Genomic DNA, 18,204 nt, shown 5'->3' on the forward strand with positions numbered 1-18,204 from the left:
TTTTTGGTAATGTCCTTTTGCTATAAATATATGAACTTGCTCCCTATCATTTCATTGTCTAATAACACTAAAAGAGTAGGAATCTGAATCAGCATAAACCTGTACATTATGCTTATACTTATACCTTTAATTATTTCAATATATATAAAAAATAGAAAAAGGACCAAAGAAAAATCTGCAGGAGAATCAGTAATACAATATAGGTAAGATAGACAAAAGACTTTGTTGCGATAAAAACAAACTTATCACTACACGTGACAACTGTGTGCTATGAAAGAGGCTAATTGGAATGTAAATCAGAAATAAGAAGAAAAAGTAAAGCTGAGAATTATCTATGTGATCAAACCAGAAAATTATGTGACTAGATAAAGACAAAACTAGGAAAATCAAGGGTAGAACAAAGATGGGTAGCGTTTCTGAAGTGCCCTCCTTGCAAAATCGTGCCAAAACTCTAACTGCGATTGCTTAATCAAAGAAAAAATGGACTTGAACTTGAACAACTTCTATGAGGCAAGACCCTTGTTTACTTTTGGTAAAAAAAGAGTAGCGACGACCATCGATCAGGATGAAACATTTGTTTGATAAAACAGTTTCTCGCTAATTTTCTCTGACAGAGGTTTCCTAATGTCTTTTGTTTCATTTTCTAATTTTTTCTAATGTTGTTGGTTTGAAAGCGATACGTCTGCTAATGTTTTGTTTTGTTTTGTTTAGATACACATAATTGAAAACTTCTTCAAAACAACGTAAAATTTTTAGGAGAGTGAAGAAACTTGACTTAAAATTACTTTCGAAATTTTATTTGTTTTGATTGTCATAAGATTTTAATTACAAAATTTTCTATTTCTCGCACTAATACAGATTCATCAGAAAAAAAATTGTATTTGTAGAAAAGCTTACATACGCCATCTTTTAATGAGATGCCTTCTCTTTGTAGAGAAAATTGAACGTGCTATTAAATTTGCAAGTGCTGTAAGTACCAATCCCATTTGTCCCCAAATAACTTGCATAGAAACAGAAAATACGTTTTTTTCAAAATGTTGCTTTTATTTTTGTCAGAAAAGTATATGTTATAATGCTTTTATATTATAATGAAATTTCTCCTAAATTCTACACTACGGTATTCCCATTGGCACATTATACGACAAAGAAAAAAATTTTTTTATTTTTTCCACTTGCAGTGCCGTCTACAAGAAATCTTCAATCGTAATCGTATCAATTCTCTAGAGGCAGAAGTTTTAATTACATTTCATCAAAATTATTATTTATTCTTATTACTAACTATTATTTATTTTCTCTGTTGTTGAAGCTATGATACATTTACGAATTATGAAATATTTAACAAATTTCGCAGGACGTCTGAATAAAATTTTTTATAGATTGCCGGGTCATCGAGAAGTGTTTATAAAAAGATAATGCTCTCGTTTTTATGCAATTGCAGAAGATCTCGGGACAAGTGGTTTATAAAAATTTTACGATAGACCGCCGTCACGGGCCTCCTTAAACGATACGAGCAAAGCAGATGGCACTCGTAAAATCGAACTTTCATATTTGATGTGTTGTTTATACGTATTTTAGCGTACGGTTTCCGTTCGTTGGTGGTATTATCAAATTGTAATGAGAACGTGGAAGTGGTATTTTCGCCAGGTCATAGTAAATACCATTAAAATTTGATCATATTTAGTGGCATTAATTCGCGAGCTCACACGTGCGGAACTTGGACGCGATTTAATTGCCACTGTACGCGCTGGTGCATCGATAATTTTTTCCTAAAATATTGAAATTTCGGACAGAATTTTGTGAAACTCGATCGGAACGCTCTGCATCAACGAACGAAATTTTATTTACAACTGTTGAATTAATTTCTCCAAGTTCGATTACGATATGTTTGCGTGAATAAAGAGGAACATATTGCATTTTTCCGAAGGTCGACATAACTATTTGCAGTAGAAAATGTGCGTAAATTTGTTGTATCGTGTTGGGATTCGTTAGAAAATAATAATACAAAGTACCAAGCGTGTTTATAGTATGGAATTGTTTGAAAGAATTTTAGTGTCCGACACTTTGGCAAATGTACAGTGTGATAGCAAAGTTTCTGAAATAATCAAATAGAAATAACACTACATCAACAGCTCATTGAAATTTCGTTATAATTAACAATTTGCGAGTGTAGTTTTGATTTTATGATACCGAACGTTTTAAACGCGTTTAAACACGTGATTATTTCTGTAAATATGAAAAATGATCCTGAAAAAATGTTTCAAATTAAAGTTGTTTGACTTCATGAGAGAAACTTAATGAGATATTTCAATTTCTTGTTTTACATTTTTATTTAAAGAGATCCTAATGGAACTTATTTTAATGGAGCTATCCACTTTTTTACACACCATTCGATGCACTTTCTAATTCTGTACAAGTAAGTAGTCAGGTATTTGGGTCGACAAATGATTAATTAAATGGAAGATGTTTTAAATTTAATGTTTCAAAACGTATCGTACGAAGGACAAGGAAAGCATCAACGAAAAAGCACCGTGTTCTTTTCCTTTCTCTTGCATACGATAAGTTTCACAACATCGAAGTTGAAGTCTTTCAAACTAGTCATTTTTCGTCACAAATATCTTAATACTTTTTCACAGAGAATTAAAAAGTGCGTCGACTAGCATATCAAAAAAAGTGTATAGTTTGATTTAAAAAGTAACATTGGCTTTGAAATATCTTTAAACAAGAATGCAAAAAAAAAATCGAAATATCTTTTTCTAAGTTTCCCCATTAAAGTCAAACAACTTTCATCTGAAACATTTTTTCGCGCTTCTGATATTTACAGACATAATCACGCGTAGACGTTTAAAACGACGCGTTATATGGTATTCTTTGAAAGAACAAGCTGAGACTATTCTCTTATTAATCAGTCGATCCCTCGAATAAACATTTCGTGTAAAATCATGCGATACAAGCGATAAATTATCCCAAAGGACAACGTAAATCGGGTACATTGATCACCATTTAAACAGGGCTTAGCCGTAAAGTAAATTTAGTACCGCGCGCGATAAGGATCAGCACCGTCTACATCTCAATGATATTCGAGTCTGGTTTCCGCTATTCCATTCCGCCTGGCTCACGGAAAAAATATCGATATATCTTAACCGGTGTAACAGATAGCGAAACAATGTCCATGTACCATCACGACCATCTGAAAGCACGTAGTTCGATTGTCGAAATAGTCTATAGAGCGCATATAATTTCGTTTCACTCTAATAATAAATAAAATAATAATCGTGATAGTCGCGTCTCATTATACAAGACCGTGGATATTTACGCATTTAGAGAAAATTTAATATTAAAAACTATTTAATAGCGAATATCGAAAGTACGGCGTATCTGTCTCAACATTCAGAGCATGAAATAAATGTCTGCCCACGATTCATTTTTTAAATTGGACTTATAAAAATAGGAACTCGCGTAAGAATCCGCAGTCCGCTGATTACAATGCTAACAAAATTCCTAAAACGAAAAATATTTCGTCTAACACGATATATTCGTAATATAAGTATCCAAATACTTTTGCGCGCCAGTGTGTCTTCTCTGACGTGAAAACGGAGGAAATAAAGTCCAGATACGAATCTCGAGGAAGCTTGGTTGGTCGTCAGATTTGCAGGGCAAGGTCTCCGATCGTGTCACATATGTTCAGAATTCGAGGAAACTGGCGGTAAGTGCTGTTGGAAATGTCGTTAGTCGTTAAAAGCGAATGGAGCATGGCAGAATTACGATCGGCGCCGAGCAAATAAATCATATTGTATTTTCGTGCGGGTGCATCCTTTCGCGCGAGAATGGTCGTTTTCTGGAAACGCGCTGTAAAAGCGGATGGTCGGCATTCGAATTTTATTGCGTGACACGTGTACCTATATTGTATGCATGTTTTGATGTGTTTGATTCTTTTCTTTTTTTCCCCTCGTTTTTGTTTTCTCTTTTTTGTTTCATTTTTTCCATTCGGTTTCGAAGCACAGATTCCGCGTGATTTATAAACAGATTTCGTGCCTGCAACGCTACGATCTAGTAGAAGTATGCACGCACATACACACACACGCGCGCATATATATATCGTGTTTCAAGATAAATCGTTTTCCCTATCCTTTTTTTTTTTTTTTTTTTTTTGTTTTGATATTGGTAGTACGGAATTGGGATATGTGGAATGCTCTCGAAACGTAGTTGCACATATTATATTTTGAATATTTCTGGTTCCCATTCGCGAATAAGCTAGATTTGTGGTGCACGACAGAAAGCGAAATACGAATTAGACTCGTTTTCAGAAATCTTCTTTCCACCTTTTATTTTCCAAGACTGTGACGATCGGATTGTTTCGCTTGTAATCATCGTAATATGTCGTTAGCTTTTTTTTTGTGGAAGCTATAGTTATTAAAACAGAGAAGAGGAGCGTTGCCGCTAAAGTTTAGGAACTACAAAAAAAAAAAATAATAAATAAATCACTTTGAACCAGTAATAGCATCAATCAGAGTGGAGTTTTCTTAAATCTATGGAGAAACACCACCTCGGGCTTGTACTCAAAGGAACTATTAAGACCCTTGTACTTAAACATAAAGCGGTTTATCATGCTTCAACCGACCAATCAAGCGAGGCGGCACAAATACTTGGAGAGAAAATCGTGTGGAAAAATTATAGCGGAGCAGCCTGCGGAAGCTTAAAGCGGTTGGCCAAGTGATTAGAAATTTCAGTGTCCAAAGTGTTTCTTCCAGATATTTTCATCCGTGAATATTCCACTGTATTTCTGATTCCGATCCATTGTTGGCGTGTTGCACGGAATTTGTCATAATCATCAGAAAAAAATTAGCCGAAAGCTAAGAAATTTTCATAAGAGAGTTTCATAAAGTAATTAGTTTGCGCTAGGTTTTGGAAGAAAGACATGAAAAATTGGAAAGTTTTAGCATTCAGAAAAAATGTACGTTTTTCATAGATAAATTGAATTTATACTGCTTAAAAAAATATTACTAATAGATCATGAAATAAAAATTCGAAGTTCAATCAGTGAAGAAATTTGCAATAAAATGAATGAACTTCGTTGGAAATTGATTAATCAATTAGTTTTTTAGCTGTCGCGCGCCAGCTTATGAAACTGTTAAACGTGGCAGTTAAAAATGTTGTTAAAAGAGGAGAAAAATTGAAATAAAAAAATTACGTTTGTACTTGAACCTTACATTTACATCCCGAAAAGGTTTGGTCCCATATAACTGGTAGTTAGTCTAAACAAAATTTATAAAAATCATAAAAAGTGATTAGAAATTTCAGTGTCCAAAGTCTTTCTTCCAGATATTTTCATCCGTGACGATTGCTGCAAATTTTCTCTCGAGTTAAACGCATTTTCTTTAAGTTAAACGCGGGAAGAAATTTATGTCGCGGTTATTGACAGATCAAAGATTTGGCTTTCTTTGAAAATAAAAACTTCCAGCGTTCTATCAACGGCTACGTGAGCGTAACGATAAACGTAACTAAAATTGTACTGTATAAAATTTTTGAAATATAAACGCGTGGATATTTAACTTTCAAGTTATACGGTATTATTAAGGCTAAACTAAATTTTTGGCTCGACGATTACCAACATAGTTTCAAAGTAGGAAACTTAGCCTGTGGCCCGGAGCTGTGTTATTTTAGGCGTCTTACAAGGGAGGTGACACAAGTTACCAATAGGATTAACCAAGCAGCAATAAACTAAGCTTGCCCTATGCAACTAGAGTAGACTGAACAAAAGAGCTAGTAATTGAAAGGAATTTGTAATAACTTATTGAATAATATACGTGCTCGTATATGTTCCTTGTCTTAAAGTAGAATATCGTATTCAGGTATTTTAGAAGACATATCAATTGTATATTAATTCTTTCAAAATGGTATTATTTCTAAGGAAAAGATTTTACATGGAACGATAATTTTATTCTACTAGAGTTTTGTTTCCACACAGGCTGACGAAAGTTTCTAATACTTGCAGACACCTTTTACGGATATATCATGTGTGTATGGTTTTGTGAAATGTCAGAAATTTTATCGATACTCTTATGAGACTTGACTACCACGATTTTACTGGTCAGGTTTGAAGTATGTTTGAAAATAAATAAAAATGGACAAGATATTTACGTAGCTATACTATACAAGATAGAAGTATATATTTCTCAGAAATCATAAAAGTATTTAAACTTAAAAATTAAGTCAATTTTCCATCATGTTGAAAGAGTTCAATAAATACTTAATAGGGTCATGTTTGACACCACATTAACATCTAACATATAACGTTTGTAATATTATACTTAAGTCTTTCCTGTAAAAGGGTTAGTAGAACACGCTTATTTGAAAAATTTGATTACAAGTTTGTATAATTTGAGGACCCTTTTTCTACCTTTTCGCAAATATTCTCCTTGACGATTCCGTTGTAACGTACGAGTTAAAATTTTCCCCGGGAGAAGCGTACGTATTTAGTTACACAGTATATCATCCTGCCAGCTGGTCGGTTCATTCCGCAACGAAATTTATTTTCTCTGTTCGAAAAGGCGCGATGAAATTTTTCTCGTGGACCAATATCGCAAAACGGGTGGCAGGCGATGCCTAATTTCGAGGTTGGCGAAGGCATATTAAGGTAATTCCGCCGCGTTAAAAATGAGAGCTACGAAGTCGCAATTTGCGTACTGGAATTGTACGTACGTGCGCGCGGCTTGGGATAAGGTAATATCTGATTATATAATCCGGCTGCATAATAGACTGAGAGAACAAAGAATAGAGGAAACGCGATGCGCCGCAGAAATGAAGAATCCTTTAATGAGCTGAAGTGCTTTACAAAGAAACGCGTATAATGCCGAGATTTTCACAGTACCGGATCCGCACGAGACGGACGGAAAACTATAATAAACTTTGCTCCCTGCGCGAGGAAAGAGAAAGAATAATAAGTCCGCTTTTAATACTATTTTAACGACTTTCTGAAGCGTGTGCCGCGGTAAAAAGATAAAGTTGTCGGGGAACCTTAAACGTGGACTGACGTGCTTACCTGATGAAGAGACAATTGCGAGACTTTGATGTCGGTCTTCTTCAACTTTTCCAACTTTCTCTGCCGGCACGAACGTATAGTTGGAAACGATCGATTGTTTGCCGATTTTAATATTACCTATTCTATTTCGAAACTTTTAATCCCTGAATGTCCCTCGTGTTAGTTTCGCGCACTTTTCTTGTGAAAAATTATATTACGCATTTGTGGAACTATTTTTCTGAAACTTTCTGTCTTCTATTTGTTTTCTTTTTTTTGCGAAAAGTGCGAAATCCCAATAAAATAGTTTTCGAAATGAATTATTTGTCGTCCCATTTCACTGACTTTCACCATTGTGTCAAATTCACACCGAGGGATATATTACTAACATGCAGAACTGAGAAACGAGTGCAGGTTAAAAATTGATAAGGACTTTATGAAATGTTCATTTTTTAAGACCTGATTACGATTGCAGTAATTGATTTTCTGCAGTAGATATGCTTATAATGTACAGCTTTTGTAGACTTATACATACACACACAGACGTTGAACATTTTTAGATATTTTTATACAATTAGTTTAATGTTCTTAAGAAAATTGGAGAATCAAGCATTCTTTTTATTTAAAAAAATACTATTTGTACTGCAACAATTTAAATTATTTTGATCACCGTAATTGCTTGTCTGTTTTCATTATTTTTATCGTGATATATCTTTGTTCATTCATATCTTAATTCATAAATCATTTCAGTTCGTACTTCACCTCGTTTTCTCACGTAGCGAATACGAAAAAAAACATCAGGATCTAAGATATTGTTCGGATGGTTTATTTTAGCGCTATTGCACTTATAATTGTTTATTATTGTCATAGAAATATGATTGCGATCATTTTCATAAAAAACCTTTTTAAATTTGTTTACATTCAGAAAATGGACGAGCCAAGTTACAAATAGCTACTAATCACAGGTTTTAAGAATAAAACATTAAATAACAATGAATGAAAACAATCCAGTTCCTGTAATTAGTATGTGTACATAATACGTTTAAATTCACATTGTAGGTCAGTAATTCGAACGTTAAACTGATGAAAAATAAACGACGACCTAGTAAGAGCTAAACCTGTCGCAATACCTAATTATCAGTTTCGGATAGTTTAAAATAATAACGCGGCGAAAATGTGATCGACCGAGATACTTTGAAATTTCAAATATCGGAAATATCAAGGCGGAATCTCAAAAATTTGACAAATCTGGGAAATAATTGCTTTAGTGAATTGTTAGGTCGACAGAGAAACGTAGAGTACTGCTGGTAATTGACGTCTCGGTTTAATTATACGGCAAAGGTGTTCTACGCCAAAACGCCATCCATCACTGTTCTCGCGGTGAGGCGCAAACAATGCTCACGGCCGCCGTGAAAGAAGCAATTTTTACGGCTACCGAATTGCTGGCTCTGTCGATTGTGATTTACGATGGCAACGTACAGGCACGGAAATAGTCACTTCGTCAAGTTCGTCGCTCCACAGTCCGGCACTTCGTCAGGGTGATGCATCCTGGCCAAAGAGTTCGGTTGACCGACTCCATTCGATTATCCTGATAAAGTCGTTGATAAAGCCGGTCTTTCCCTGAAACCCATGCCGTAGGACAACGAACGCTCTTTACTTAGACGCTGATTAATGCAAGTCAGCTTCGATGGGGACCCGATGAATTATCCTCACGACGAACCGAGTAGTTGGATTACCGATGCGAGAACGATGATCCAATTATCCAGGCTCACTGTGTATTTTCATTACTCCATGCTTCTGTCATTCCGCGCTGATAACGTCTATTTTCATCCCTCTCTTACGCTCTGGAAATTAATACGTTTGCGCCACTCCACTGAGCAACGTAAAAGTCGAATACACTGTCTTAAAATTGTACAATTGTCCATGTTTTTTTTTTATTATTTAATTTGTACTTTACAATTTGTCCAGTTGGACATTTAGTAAATTTTTCTAACTTAATTGCTAAATAACATGTGAATGGCTACCCCCAGCGGGATACCATCTTCGACTCCTGCAAGTTCTTCAAAAATACGAACGCTCTTAGAATGCTACACTTCCACCTTGTCGGACCAATTTTAGAGTATGAAGTATATTTACATTAATATTTTAGAACATATATATGTCAAGTTCTCATTGGAATTAGGGACGTGTAACGAATCTTCATTTGAATTAGCCATTGTTGTTATACAATATAGATGATATTTACTGGTACAAATATGATTATTACACAATTTGATAAGTAACCGTGGTAATTAGATACTCGAGATGCTAATGACAATGATCTTAGGTTCAATAACGAATCCACGGTCAACGGGATTTCAAATGCGCTTTCTTCCAAAGTCTAAGTCGAACTGAACTTACTTGTCCACAGTACAAGTAGAATTCAACTTACTGGTCCACAGTCCAAGTGGCACTGCACTTATATATTCTTCTTTGTACCTTTCTGTATCCCTCGGGTCACATATATTTTTAAGGAGAGCTATACAACTACTTCATACCTCTGTTAGGTAAAAACGTCCATCCCGTGACCGTGGCTACGTTTAGCGACCAGATGCGTCACTTCGAGCCCAAGCCTACTGTCTCAAATCTCGGGCAAACATAATCGGATTAAATAAAAAACAACTACTTCTAAGTTTTATTATTTAAGTACTGCTATAATAAAAAATCTAGACTAAAGTATTGGGGATCTTTCCAAAAGTTGCAAAAGAAAGGCCCCGTTCTTTCATCTCTGACATATATATGTTCTGTATATCTTGTACATATGATCTTGTATATCTCACAGCCGTAATATCGAAAGTGTTCTCCACTAATTTTTAAACCTGGCTGCTAAATATAGTGAACAAGCGGCGCCGTTTGATTCTCACTATTATCTCACTATTTAACAGTTTAAATCTTCACACTGAACAAGAGAAGGATGATATCTGAATACAATCTTCATTAGCAAAATAGCTAAAGGTATCGTTGGCTGTCTGGATATCATGCAGTTGCTCTTCCTCAATGTACCATCAAGAAGCTTGAAAAGTCACGTATTATTTCATATATAATAACATCGCACATCGCATGGTTACTATTGTAGCGGCACATGAGTCAGAGGACGATGCGAATCGAGAGCGACTCATGTTGTTGTTTTGCCTCGGGACATTGATACCGTTTTGACGTACAAAACGTAAGGATAAACAAACTCCGGACAAAAGAATGTCGCCGCTATGTGCAACCGTCAATCGAAATAGAATTTAAACTTTCCGCCCCCCCCCCCCGATCAGTATAAATAAACGAACACGATCGTTAAGACCATCAGTTAGTCAGTATTGTAGGATCTTTACTACAATTAGTTTATTTACAATAAGTGGATTAAATAGATGTTGGTTAAACAGGAAACGATGGCTGTTTAACGTGAACTAATCACGATAACGTATTATAATTAAGACAACTAGATAGTTAATTTGCAACTCTCGTCACCACGAATCCAAGGCTCTCTCGACAACGCAATTCGCACACTCTGACTTCTCAACTCACAATCCCTGGCTTCTCAACTAACACTGGCTGTTAATTCGTTTTCGTCCCTTAGCAACCCCTTGTCTTTTGTCTTAGCCCCATGTCTTTTGCCTTAGCCCCACCACGCACATGTTCCGCAACCGCTCGTTTATAATTCGCCCGATATCTCTTAGGCCTTTCGTTCACGATACTACAGTATCGAGCCTTCTTATAGCGATTAATTAACCCCTTGGCCTACACACTATCTGCCGATTACGCGAACCATAGTAAGCAAGAAGTTCGGTCGCGTGCCGTGCCATTTATCTGTTCAGACGTGTGCCCGAACTGGCGCAAGATGTATACTTCTTATGACATGTATATTTAGGGGCTACAAAAGGAATTATGAAATAATAAACAACGTTTGAGGACAAATAGTGTTTTTAAGACGTCTAGGGCGTAATCGTCAACGTCAGTCGATCAGTTAACAAAAACAAATTATTATTTCAAAGTGAATAATGAATCACTAGTAATTTGTAAATTAATATTTAGTTAATTTAATGAAAATTAGTGATCTTCAACTGTATGGTATCTTTCAAAACAATTAGGTACATATAACGCAACTCGACACTTTTTGCATTCCCACGTTGTTTCACTCCTTTTCTTATGTTTCATACATACTTTGCAAGCTCTTGTTGGATTTTTTTTTCAATGGCGTGGGATCTATATGTTTCGGAAAGTGACTTCAATGTTGCGACTCTAGCCCTCATTGGTATTATCCCTGTTCGATAATGATCCTTGTCTGTCATAATTTTGCGATGGTACAGATTGTAATATTCCTTTAGCTATTCGAAGTCTATATTATATTCACTGTCTTCATCATCGGAGTCATCTTCGATTATTAATCTTCGTTGACGTTCTCTTACAGGAAATATAATATCACTCTCCTCACTCACATATTCAAAAGGATCTATCGAATCACAATCAGCAATAGTACCACACTTCTCGACATTACCATCAAAACATTAGATCCTTTTTTTGCTGACATGATGGGTCTAAATGTTCTTTTTTCTTTCTAGAGAATTATATTTGAAAGATGTGAACGTAACGAAGCCTTATGCTGAATTAAAGAGATTATCCTGAGGTGATTAGGCCGTGGTAGTATAATTATACTGGTCGTGGTAGTATATTGCTGGCTGTAGATGTCGCTGCTGGAGTACTGCTGTATTTTCTTCCTATTTAAGAATCGCGGAAGAAAGATCGGGCTACGGTCGCCGGGATTTGAACCCGGGTCCCGAACGTTCGTAACCTAAGACGCTAACCACTGCGCTGCCGTCGTTCGACACGAGTTAGTGTCGAGTGCCGCCACGATCCAATGTCGTCAGAAACAAATGATAAAAACAAAACACTGATTGTTACGCCGGGCGACTCTCTGCCTGGCCCAGGTCACACACCGCGGGCCAGACGGACACCAGATGTCCGCTCTTCCGTACGGCGTACCCTCAATAGCCTTAAGCACCCGTCATAAACCCGAGTCACTTGCCTGCTAAGGTCCTTCAAACCAAACAAACGTCTGGTTCCGAAGAATTTCTAAAGACTATTGTCTACCACGGCGGGACAAGGGAAAGTTAGTTTTTCTCACGTACGCTGCAACTTTCCTTCCACTAACCACTTTCTCTCGAGGGCGGTTAAGACCCTTCGTTTAACCAATTAACAACGAAGCCTATTTCCCTCACTCTCTTAACTAACATCGGCACCAACAAATCCGATGGTCCCGTGCGCTAGACACACCCATCCTTAGCTTTCCTCCGACACAGCATCGTCACTCAACTTCACTTCTTCTACATCGTTGGAAAAGTCAACTACTAAGTATACCGCTAATGCCCATCGGGGCAGTCTAAGCATAACGCGAAAGTCGGTCTCGGTATTGTCGAGCCTACATTTCCTCTCCTAAATATCTTATAGTGCTACGTCCACTAATACACTAAATTTAATTATAAGAGCCCTGCTCTAACGTACATATGTATCTTATCTTCGTGCGATAAGTGATTATCTATCTATCTATGCTCATCAGTGTAATCTAAGTGTTGGAAATATATAATTTATAATTCTGTGAATCACAGTGTTATACAACCTCAATCACCCCTATTATCTCAACGGAAATCAGGGGATCGATCAATTCGTGGTGTCGATTGTTATAATCGTAACGGGGATTTACGACCCCCGTTGACGTCTCTTCTAGCGACTACGTCTCCCCGCGATTGGTCGAAGAAACACTGATTAACACGTTGACTACCACGACACCCGTATTCGGGTGTCAGCAAAATTTCTGGTCAGGCCGCGTAACCCATGCTCGGGTGTCACTTATTTGACTACTTGCGAAGGATCGTCGTAGGTATTTGAAAAGATTTCATATTATTTCATAATAATAAAACTATGGAATTGTTATAAAAGTAATACGAAAATGGTTTATTAAAAAAATTATTTAGAATGTAAAGCTTTAAAGCGTTCTATACACAGCTGAGGTTGGCTGGGACAATTTGGACAATAAGTTGTTTTCTTCAAATTCTTTCGTGCCTTTGTTCGGTCTATTCGACGTCTTTTATTTGCATAACATAGTTTGCATGCGCGTCTAATGCTTCTTCCGGAATTATTTTTCCGAACGGCGATATTATGCTGACTCCGTCGAAGACAAGGATTTTTTGTATTTTCAGACAACCCTAACAATTTTGCAACTAATAATTGTCTAAATATTCTAATATTTACATCCTTCCTTGTTGCAATTTTGTAAATCGTCAAAGCGTTTACAACAGAAATGCTCAGAAGGAGTTGAATGCCAAGTTTTCCGTACCATTTGATTCCTTTTCTAATTGTGGTGGCATAAGAAACCATTTGGTCGGAATAATCTATACCACACTTTTCTTCATTATATTCAGCAACAGTTAGTGGTTTTAATGTTGCGAACAAACGAAACGAGAGATCATTCTTGAGACCACCGCTTGGGCGACTCGCATTACTAAAATATCGATGGGAGCACCTAGCAGAGGACGCTTGGTATTGCTGCACGCGTGGCCTGGCGGAGATTTCTTTGAAAACACGCGTGACAGTCAACAGAACACTTACATTTCAAGGAAAGATACTCGATGTGAATATATAAATTTGTGACATAAATGACATAAATTTCTCGCCACGAGTTGGATTCGTGGTTTTCGCTTATGGCACAAATTCTTTACTATGAGTCAGACTCGTGGGTTCCGTTTATAGCACAAATTCTTTATTACGAGTCTGACTCGTGGTTTTCGCTTATGGCACAAATTCCCTACCACGAGTCTCGCGCGTGATTATAGGCCAAGGGGTTAATATCGAACGAACGTACTCATTACCTTGTATACGCATATCGAGCAACACTGAGCAAACGACGACTAATTCTGTACTGCAAATAGTTTTAAATACATTTGACTACACTAAGTAACAACGCGTCTCGTCACTATATACACCAACACGTTTAATCGTCTTCCACACTATAATTACGTAAATTGTGCGGTCAATGTAATGTTAATGTAAACTCTTGCCACACGAGCATAGATATCTTCGACCAATCTATAGTATCTTCAAGACATTCTCTCGAGCGTTTTCTAGGACAATGTTATGTTGAAACTTTTCTTTCTACTTTTATAACGTGTCTCTGTCTCGTTGTTTCTTACATGTCTACTCTCGTTCTTTTTCTTCCTCTTTCGTACATATGCATCTTCTGCTGCTTTTTACTTTTTCTCTTATGTTGATGTATCAGTTATGTCAAAGGGTTTATCCCACGAATGAATAAATAAATATATGTATTTGTGGTTTTTCGCGTTTCAATCGTGTTTTTATTGATATGTTGTGTTTTATTTCGACGTTTCACTTTGCTCGTCTGAAACCTTTCGAGTCTTTGTCTCAGATTTCTCTGGAACGTTCACGAGACGACGGAACAAAGGACGAAGGTACTAACGAAAATACGATTGAAACACGACGAGCCACAAATATGTCATCTAGTGAACGCGAAAGAGAAGAGAAATAGAAGTAATTAGCGAGAATAGAAAGTGAGGCGATGCGTTTTAACTCTCGGGTTACTGACGTGGAGTTGCGTAAATGGGTACTTTTGGATCCAGTTAGCGTGCTCCCCGTTTATGTATCACTTTTGTACGCGGTTCTGTGCTTAAATAATATCCAATATCTTCACTTTTAATGAAAGAATATGGTTTCTTTGAAAGAATATATAGAAATAGAAATCAATATCTTCCTACACCATTTTCCAATAAATCATAAATATGAATAAATGAGAAGCAAAATATAAGTGAACGGTGTTACTTCTACACAGTTACTATAACGTAACGTAGTCTTCTTCGAAGTAAATGTAATGATTTTTACATACGTGACATGTTGGCAAATATCATTACATTGGGTCAAGATGAACCCGTCACAGTCGTCCGGGGGCTGTAAGCATAATTCCGAATACAACGCGATTATCAAGAAAAATCTGGCTTTACAATCATCTAAGAGTCTTACAGCCATATTCTCGTTTTGATGAGGAGAGGATAACTGTGACTTCTAGTGTCAGGATCAGTAAATTTCCAACTTTCTCTGGATTTTGAACTTTGAAAAATACGGGCGAATAATACCGATAATATTAGAGCTTAGCAGAATATTATTAATAATTAATAATAAGTTTTAAATTAATAATTAATATTCGTCTTTTATTTATTTGATAGTATTTCCATAAGTTTTAGAAAATATCTGTAATACGATTTTTTGCCAATATCGATTATTACAGATAATTGCATAACGTTAAGGTTAACTAGACGCATATTCAGATTTTCCAATAGAGTTTTCTGCGAGAGCAGAATGTGTTCTCTTCTTGGACTGTGAACGTCCACTTCTTCAACTTTGTCAAACTTCTCTCAATTTTGTTGCTTTGAATGTCCACAGTTGGTTTGCTCGTATTACCTCGACTTGAAGATTTCTTGTCAACGATACCGTAAATGCAAAAATTAAAGAATATTATTAACCCTCTGGACTCCTATGTCAAGTGTGACTCGACATCAGTTCTTATCTCAGGAGCCCCTTTGTCGAGTCCTACTCGACATTTTTTCAGCCCCACCTTTTTTTGTGAAACCTACGAAAGGAAACCAGGATTGTATCCTTTTTTTTTATTTGGAAGAATTTTACAATCAATTCTCATTGAGAACCATAAGTAAATTATTCTAGTGTGACACTATAACGTGATTATCGTATGTTTGATTCTAGCTGAATCTAATATTTAAATCTAGAGGGTAATGTCTTTTTAGCCTGCGGATCTGATCCGTCGTGTCAAGTAATTGAGTAACTAATGAGGTTTGGTGGTTGTTAATTCTTTTGTTATATCTATTACTGAATTTGGATATTTCTTCTTTAACTGTATTGTTTCATTGGTAACATACCAAGGTGCATCTATCAAGGATCTTAGAGTTTTTAATTGGAGTCGTTGAAGAATTTCTATGTTGGAATTACTTGCTGTTCTCCATAGTTGGATCCCATAGGTCCAAATAGGTCTTGATATGGCTTTAAATAGCATTGTTTTACTCTGCACGTTTAAGTTGCAATATCTGCCAATGAGCCAGTAGAATTATTTTAAGGGATTGAATTCTGGAAATTGTTTCAAGATATATCATACACTTAAAAATTACAAAATACAACAATAGTGTGAATAAAACTGGTATTTAAGTGAATTTGTTTCTTCCTTCATTTATTTAGATTGTCTTATTTTTTAGTTAAAGTAAATTTCATATAAAACACTTAAAAGCGTTGGAAAATTGAAATAAAATTCGGAGTGCAAAGGGTTAATATATAACAATATCCTACATGCCAATAGGAATACCGTAATGTAGAATTTAAAAGCAATTGCCATTTGTAAATAATGCAACATTGCCTCTATAAAATATTAAAATTGTAAATTCCATTAAGCGATAGACACGCCCAACGCTAAATATCAATTTTACAACAATTCTTACTCGGTATGTTATAAAATATATTTTTTTAACAAAAATAAAAAGAACATCCGGAAGAAGTATATTTTCTGTTCTTATACAAGTTACGTAAGAACAAATAGGATTGGTACAGTGATTGAAAATCTAAATGAATGGCACATTCAGTTTTCCTGCAACTAAGAGGCACAATAAAGACTTTTCTAGAAAAACAATTCTTTTTCTGATTAATATATTAGTACAAAAAAAAAAGAAAATTTTGTGATGCATTTGGATTATTGTACGCTTAAGATCTTATGGTAATTAAAAGAAACGAAATTTCGGAAATAATTTTAAACCAGAGAAGCTTCATCTCTCTCCTAAGAAATTTTGCGTTTGACGTTTACGGTGCTGTCTGCAAAGAAGTCTTCAGATCGTCTCACGCCCCTAATTATCGCTGCCTCATATAAAAGAGTTTCGCTTCGATGACCTTGTCGAGCCACGAATCTTCCCTGTTCTTAGCTGTGATGCTTCTAATTACTACTAAATACATAAAAAAAAAAAAAAATAGAAAAAGAATAAAAAGGACGCAGATGTAAAAGACGGTGGCACTTTTTCTCTGTTTAGTCAACTTGGAGCAAGACCGACTTTCGCGTCGAAAAGTGTTCCTAGTTGTCGTCTGTAAACAAGGCAGTGCGTGTAATCGCAACTAAATTATGCCGAGTCCTCTTGCGACGCGGCGTCGCTCAAAACTCTGAAAAGAATCATCAACATTCAGAGTGGCAGCTGAAGCAACTCGTTTCACCACGGTAGCTACTTTCGTCGCGGAAGCTCGGCTAAACCCTTCCATGACGCGAATCACGCCCATCTGTGCGCGCTAGGATACGAACGTGTTTCATGTGTTTGTACATTGTACACGTGTACACTGTTCTACTAAAGTCACGTGTAAAACTCCGGGTTTTAACTCAATGTGATGAGAAATGTCGCCCAGGCTTGACAAATGACGGTGGTAATTTTTGAAATTGTCCAGTGACGTTGAAATTGTATACGAGCACGTGAAACCGTAAGAATGTTGCATTGCGGCTGGATTTCGACCTGTGAAGCGTCGAATGAAACGATAAAAAACTATGATACATTTGATAATAGAATAGCGATTGCTTATCCTGTTTTGAAATAGCTGTGTTTCGATTCTAAACTTCAACAGATTCTATTGCTACAGATTTTGCAATTTTGTTCTTATCCGAATCCCATAGTCTTTGTTGATATAAATATATTAGACAGTAGCTGCAGCTGCATAAATAATTATACACATCTATCATATCAAATTTCATATCCAATATTATATACTAGACAGATTGGCATGATGTATGGCTTGTGATTCTTATGTGAAATATATTAGAAATTTTCACGTACACCGACAATTCTTACTGGTCGAAAATGAAAAATCAGGATATGTATCAGATGTAAATATAAATGTAATATGAAAAATAAGATTATTAAAGATAACGTAAGGGAAATAGACGTTAATAATATAAAAAATGTAACAAATGTGCTACATGAATATGTATTCTTATTATTAATATCGTTACACGAACGTGTATTGGATTACTATGCAAATTTATATTTTGACGAATACTGCCAGGGAAATGGAAACTATTGGTAGACGTTAATTTCACTCGTTGTCAGTAATTTTGTAAAAAT

The 18,204-nt window shown here is 36.0% G+C and overlaps 1 protein-coding gene across 2 annotated transcripts in view; it reads left to right on the plus strand.

Moving 5' to 3' along the window:
* Positions 1 to 18,204, plus strand: part of LOC117214929 (cadherin-87A) — a 538,333-nt gene that overhangs the window by 235,720 nt on the left and 284,409 nt on the right. The window lies entirely within an intron of this gene.

This window comes from Bombus bifarius, unplaced genomic scaffold (assembly GCF_011952205.1).
Source record: "Bombus bifarius isolate JDL3187 unplaced genomic scaffold, Bbif_JDL3187 scf7180000009275, whole genome shotgun sequence".
Taxonomy (NCBI): Eukaryota; Metazoa; Arthropoda; class Insecta; order Hymenoptera; family Apidae; genus Bombus; species Bombus bifarius.